This window comes from Pinus tabuliformis, chromosome 5_2 (assembly GCF_031772625.1).
Source record: "Pinus tabuliformis cultivar Carrire ecotype Pingquan chromosome 5_2, CPIR1, whole genome shotgun sequence".
NCBI lineage: Eukaryota > Viridiplantae > Streptophyta > Pinopsida > Pinales > Pinaceae > Pinus > Pinus tabuliformis.
Window position 1 is genome coordinate 15,400,192 of NC_142306.1, and position 7,492 is coordinate 15,407,683.

The window sequence follows — 7,492 nt, forward strand, 5'->3', positions numbered from 1 at the left end:
AGAGCATGTCACTATTGGCCTACACTTTTCCCAAACATCCATAAGACGGTGACTACTTTCCATAAATGTCAAATCTTTGAAGGGAAGAGAAAATTACTAGCTTTGCCCCTAAAACCCATCTCTGTTGAAAGCCCTTTCCAACAATGGGGATTGGATTTCATTAGTGAGATTCATCCACCATCCTCCACCCAACACAAATGGATCCTAACAGCCACAGACTACTTCACCAAATGGACAGAAGCCATCCCTTCCAGAGTTGCTATTGATTATGTTATTATAAAATTCCTTGAAACCAATATCCTTTCCAGATTTGGCTGTCCTAGGAAACTGGTCACTGATAATGCTACAACTTTCTAATAAAAAAAGATGGTGGATTTTTGTCATAAGTACCATATTTCTTTGGGTCATTCAACAACTTATTACCCTCAAGATAATGGGTTGGTTGATCTTCCAACAAGAGTTTGGTAAACATCATTAAGAAGATTCTGGAGGACAATAAAAAGTCATGGCACAACAAATTGATCTATGCATTATGGGTTGATAGATTGACTACAAAGAAATCCATTGGCATGTCCCCATTTCAACTGGTTTATGGAATAGATGCAGTTTTCCCTTCTTCCATGGGAGTGCCAGTCATGAAGATCATTTAGTGGCTACAAAGTGAACCAAATGATATACAAATAAGGATATATCAGAAAATTCAATTGCAGTAGTCCAGAGAAGTGGTATAGAATAGAACTCAGGTTGTCCAGGAAAACATAAAGAAGATTTTTTATAAAAGAACCAAAGCTAATGATTTCAACTTGGGAGATAAAGTGTTAAAATGGGACTCAAGAAGAGAAGACAAAGGGAAACATGGTAAATTTGAAAATCTTTGGAAGGGTCCATATTATTTCAGCTTTGAGAGGGAATAATGCATTTTTCCTCAAGGAGTTAGATGGAACAGAATTACTAGGAGGTCCTATCAATGGCAGGATGCTGAAACATTACTTTTCTTGAGTACACATATTTCCTCACTCCATTGTAAATATCATAGTACTTCAAGTTTTTTGTTGGATTATTCATTTGACAAAAAGAAATTAGACTGAAGATATTGCAGATTTGAAGGATTCAAGGCTACTGGTCATGTGTTCTTGACACTTCAAGCTGAGAAGTGCCATCCCTAGTTGGAGCCACTGTTAGGGTCCTATAATTTATAGGATTTCAAGGTGATTGAGTATTTCATAGTTTGCAGATTTCAAATTGTTCATAGGTTCCAATATTCAATTGATTTCACAAAAAAAAAGGAGAAAATAAAAGAAATGAAAAGAGGGTACATAAAAAGAAGAAAAAGAACAAAAGAGAAAAATAAAACCCCCAATGTTGTTCAAATCATACAGTTTAAGCATGATTGAACAAATTTCAATTTTTGTTGATAAGGTAGAAAATAAAGATTTGCCAAACAGTTTAATCTTAGCAAATCAGTAGCTAGGTAGAAATAAAATTGATTCAACTGTTTAATCTGGACCAATGGGAGAAATAAGTGATAGAGTAAGTTAGAAATGAAAGAAAAAGTGAACGGTCTGCAAGTCCAAATTCACCCTGCAGCAAAAAAAAAATAAAAAAAAAATGCTAGATTAGAAAATAAGGGTAGGTAGTTTGAGAAAAATTTCAAAAGGAAAAAGGACATGATAAGCTCTTTAAGGTTTGATGATATACCTCAATGTCTTTTTCCTAATATCAGGAAAAGAAATCAAAAAGGGGGAAAAGGTCTTATATCATTTTCCCTAACCTTATTCTATACCCTATATCCTATAGTCTTCCCCCCATTTATTTCCCTACCCCACCACTCACTTACCCGTCACATCCAACCTTACCTGCCCCCATCTCTCACCTAATCTTCGCTCACTCCATACGATCTGACAATCAATATGCATTTCCGACCCCCCCCCACCCTCCGAAGGGAGAAATGAGAAGAAAGGATGGAACTTCTCGCCTTTTTACTTCAATTGTAATTTTAATATACGAAGCATGATTTTGAAGAACACATCGCGTTGTAATGACATTTAAACTTGATGATTAATACATAATTTGAGTTGTTGTTCAATCGCGATATTCTGAAGTAGTTAAGCAGTATTCGCTGGCGGCTTGGGCCTGGTCACTGGTGGATTTCGCTGTTGTTCCCTTTTTGTACTTTTACTTTTTCGTTACTGCAAGTTTAATTATTCTAATTTATAGTTTTTACAGTTGATTTACTTTCATTGGTGTGGATTTTGTGTATTTATTTCATTACTTCTTAATTTTGTCAATTGATTTCATTTATTTATGTTGTGGATTGAATTAGTTATGAAATAAGAATCATCTCTCGTTAATTAAAAGACAGAGTGTTATTGATTAGATCAAATGCTTTATTTCTATATAGTAGTTTAGATTCAACTGAAAGAGCTCTGTTATTGCTACGGTGCACTCGGTTGACGTAATTGCAATTAGAATCTCTTGATTAAGATTGAGTCTTGGTTTTATTTAAGATTGATTTTTTATGATTGATAGATTCACTAAGATTGAGTTTTCATGCTTAGATAGATTACTCTCCTTGAAGTTACAAGCTTGAGATTTATGATTTGATCCATTTACTCTTGTATTGAATTTCATAAATTATCTTAAATCATTACTCTCCGTAGATATATCATGTGCACATATTGTGTACACTCTTGAAACAAAGAGACGTACTCAGGTTGATAATTAATGTGAGGCAATTAGGAGTTTTAAAAGACACCTTATACCACCCAACAGAAGACCATGGCTAACTTGCATAGGTATGTGTATTGGCCCAAGATGTAAGAGAAGGTGGCTAGGTTCATAAGAGGATGCATGCTTTGTTGTACCAACAAGCCTAACGATAGGAAACAAGGTCTATATCATCCCTTACCTGTACCTACTCGTACTTCGGAAAGCATTTCCATGGACTTTGTGGGAGGTTTACAGACAACTGGGAAGGGACATGACTACCTGTTCGTGGTAGTTGACAGGGTCAGCAAGATGTGTGTTCTGATGCCCTATAAAAAGACCATCAACAGAAAAGAAGCATCAAATTTGTTCTTTGGATAGGTCTGGGTGCACTTTGGGATACCAAGGAGCATCATTTTAGATAGGGACACAATACTTCTCAATGCTTTCTAGACTACATTGCGAGAGAATATGGACACAAAGTTAAAGAGATCTACAACATTCCATCCATAGATAGATGGGAAAACAAAAGTAGTCAACAGGAATTTGGTGCAACTTCTGAGGGGATATAACCAAAGTATCTGAAAACCTGGGATGAAAATCAGGTATATATACAACATTTTTATAATAGAGCAGTCCACATTTCTACATGAAAGTCCCCATTTGAGACTTGTTTTTTATATTTTCCACCTTGCACTTTGGATATTGCATATGGGCAGCAAGGAGGAGTGAGGCAAGATCTTACAGGAGATGATTTTAGGGCTAAAAAAATTATAGAGAAGATCAGGCAAGTCCATCTACAGATACAAATAACACTGCAAAAGTCGTAGGAGAAGTATAAGGCTAGGCATGATCAACATAGAACAAAGAAATCACTCAAGGTGGGAGACAGAGTATGGCTAGAGTTGAACAAGGAGAGGTTGCAGGGGCTTGGTAAAAAAATCAAGGCTCTAATGTATGTTCCCTTTGAGGTACTTGAAAAAGGTGGGTTATAATGCCTATCGACTCACTTTACCACCACATATGCGCATTTACTCAGTTGTGAATGTAGAGAATTTTGAAACTCTATGAGCCTTCCATGCTAGATCAAGAAGAGGAGTAGGTCCTCCCTTCTATGGAGGATTTGGCACCAGACGCTTAAGTAGAGTTAACAAAAGATACAGTTTTGCAAAAGAGGTAAAGAACTAAAAGATATGGGGCAACATGACCTTTGGCAGATTGGGTTGAAGGGACAACTTCCAGACAAAGCTAATTGTACACTAGAGAGAAGGTGGAGGAAAAATTTCCTCACCTCATTTAGTAAAAGCTTTTTACGACAAAAATTCTCCCAAAATGGGGAGGTCTAATCTTAATTGGATCATTCTATTGTTTTTCATCCATATCCATCCATTTGGAGTGAAAAAGGAGGAGGAATCAGCTCGCGGCACCATTTTTACTAGTGGGACCTAGTTTGGCGAAACGAGGTCTCAAACCTTATGGGAGCATTTTGAGGCATCAGATGATGCTTTTTTGGGGGTAAAAGTTTGTTGCATGAATGCAACACCTTTTAATGCTATTCTAGACACAAATATCTTTCCAACGACGCAAGAAGTGCGTTAACCGGAGTCTGTATGCAAAAGTTGTGCCACTCAGATGTTGGCCTTCTTGTTTTCACACCTATAGTTCGGGATGATGACGGTCAAACCCATTATTTATGGAAAAGTGGTCTAGCCACGTGTTTGTGATGTAAAAGACTCTAGAGGAGTCTATATTGTAACTCTAGTTAAGAGTTTATTCAGTCAAAATTAACCACTAGTAGGCTACCAGGTTGTGTTATAACCAGTCACTAGGATGAAGAGGAATTCCATTCTTTCAAGGGAATTTTGTTCCATAGATGAGCAAAGATAACCAAGAGTGATAGGAGGTAGAGCACACAAAGAGGATCTGTGCAATGTGGCAGCCCACAGGCCACAGATATTACTTCTTTGTACCTGCATCCATATTTCCAGATAAAGAAAGAGAGCGAAGCAGCCTCACCTTCCAGTTGGGTTTTCTCCTCAAAGGGTTTCTGAGAGAGCATATCTTGTGTGTGTGTGTGTGCTTATTTTGTCCTTCTCTACTTTCTGCATAATTTCCATTCACATGCATGCACTAATAACAATTAAATCCACATATCTTAAAGTTTAATAAACTGTAATAGTGTAGAATTTTCAAAGTTTTAATATAATATTGCTAAATCTCTTGTGATGAACTGTCCCTGGTTAAAGACATTAGTATATGTTGTTTGTTGAAATTAAGTATTACACTGAATTAATTGAACTATGTCTCGTATACGGGGCTAAATTAAAAAGAAATACTTTGTTAAATAATTCTGAAGACTGGGATTTTCCCTAAAGCGTGTATGCATAAAGACTTACTTTTATTTTAGTTCTGCAGGCACTGAGAATATATAGATATGTAGCTAGTGCAGGTAAGAATTGGTAAAGGCACCAAAATTCTTTATGGTTGGGCTAATACATTTAAATTCATCATGAATCTGATAAAGTAGAGGCATTGATTCACATCATAGAACCTCACAAAGAAACAATCACAAAAAGAAATCACAAAAAATCAATTGTGATTCAGACCGATAGAACCTCACAAAGAAATTCACAGAAAATCAATTGTGATTCACATCAAAATGCTTCTTTTCTATTATAGAAATATTATGATCATTTAGAAGTAAGTAAAATTGAGCCCTTCCTTCCTTTATATAGGAATTTTGAGGGAAGTCTTGTTTCTCTAGATTCTTCATTTCAAATCAACCCCAAAAGAAATAATCCATGACTAGCCTTAAAGAAATGATCATTTTCATATCTAAAACAAATCAACTAGGACATTCCTTAAATATATGAATTTCACAAGGTCCTTCTATAGATAAGACTTAAAGCGGACTATGCAAATTTTTACACAGTGGAGATTCCTGAGGAGGAGCCCACGAAAGCAAGTAAAGCAGATTAAAGAAAATTGAACATAGTGGGGATTCCTGAGGAGGAACCTACGAAAGCAAGTAAAGAATATTACAGAAAAGTAAACACAGTGGAGATTCCTAAGGAGGAACCCACAAAATCAAGTAAAGCAGATTACAGAAAAGTAAACATAGTGGAGATTCCTGAGGAGGAACCCACGAAAGCAAAGGAACTTGTCCTCTTTCGTGGGTTCCTCCTCAGGAAGAGTTGAGGATCATAGAGGATTCATCCAAATCCTAGAATGAGAATTGATAATTAAAATGAATGAAGGAAATAATAATAATCATAATAATAATCCCATTCTTCTGACAATACAAGAGGAGTTGGATAGAGTGTAACAGACGGTCCACCGGGGCAGGTGGGGTAAGGTTGTTATAGATTTAAGCCAAACCATTTCTGGGTTTTTGTGGGTTTGGTGAGAGCATCCTGTTGATAAAATTTCAAAGCCTTCTGAAGAGTATTCAGCCCTAAGATCATCATTCCAGTGAATAGCCAACAAGAAATTATTTATGGGTAGTGCGCAGATCACTTCGAGGACACTTCTACGCTTGGGTTTGAGCTCTTTCCTAGTTTTTCTTAGCTTTCATAGCAAGCCTAGGTTATATCATTTCAAATCATTTTATGCATTCGTTCTCAATATATTAATGAAATGGCTCGGAATCTTTTGTTGGTGTTTATTATGTTTTGATTTGGGTTGTGATTCCTTATCTCTTTTGTTGTTCCTTGTAAAATGTTTTGGTATTACTGTTAATTTTTCCATTAGGAATATTACAAATTTTATGTAAATGGACTTTTCGATTGGTACTGCGGCGCACATTTGCTCTAGTTCAGATGCGAAGGGGTTACAAGGTTTATATGCTTTTAGGGTATGAAAAATATGGAGCAAAAGAGCGGCATGACCTAAAGGCCTGTTATGGGTCTCTGTTTAAGTCCCCACAGACCCTCTCTTCGATGTTTAGTATTTGCTCTATTTAGACATTTATGGTTATGATTGGTAGTTTGTTCTCATTAAATTTTTGGGTCTTTCCTTTTCAAATTGTGGAATTCCATTTTTCTGGATCTGAGCTAAGTAAAGGTCAAAGCGTGTAGGCTCGAGTTCCTTTTCAAAATTTTATAAAAAATTATATGGGAAGACCTTAATATTTTGGGTGTTAGACATTGCATACGAGTCCTTTGAAAAAATCCTTTTCAAAATTTTATAAAAAAATTATATGGGAAGACCTTATATATTTTGGGTGAGGAGCTTAGAGACATTGTTAAAAAATTGAATAAAAAGTATTGGGGATAAATGGGCATACGAGTCCTTTCTATAATTTGAGGGGGGGGTTCTTGAAAATTTAATGCCATATTAAAGAATATCATATACCATATTAAAGAATATCATATACAAAGGGAATCCACTATTATATTGAATATGGGGATGAGAGGTATTAAAAAAGGGACAGCCACCTATTTTAAAGAGGTATTAAAAAAAAACCTCCACCCCTATAGAATAAATACAAAACATCTCGGGACAATACTATCGTTGAACAAATGGAGCTCCCCCCAATAGTGGAAATTGATTTTGGAGAGGTAAATACCCTCTTCTCTACCATGCAAAAAAGGAAACCATTTGTCGATTTAATGGGTTTTGGCCAAAACCAAAAGCATTACATCAATGGATATTCTCCTCATGGACAACTAACTATGACCTATACCTATGCTCAAAAGGATTCTTCATTTTACATTTTGATATAGAGAAAGAATATGATTTTGTTTTAAATGAAGGGCCTTGGTTTTGGGGAAATGTTGAACTCTTT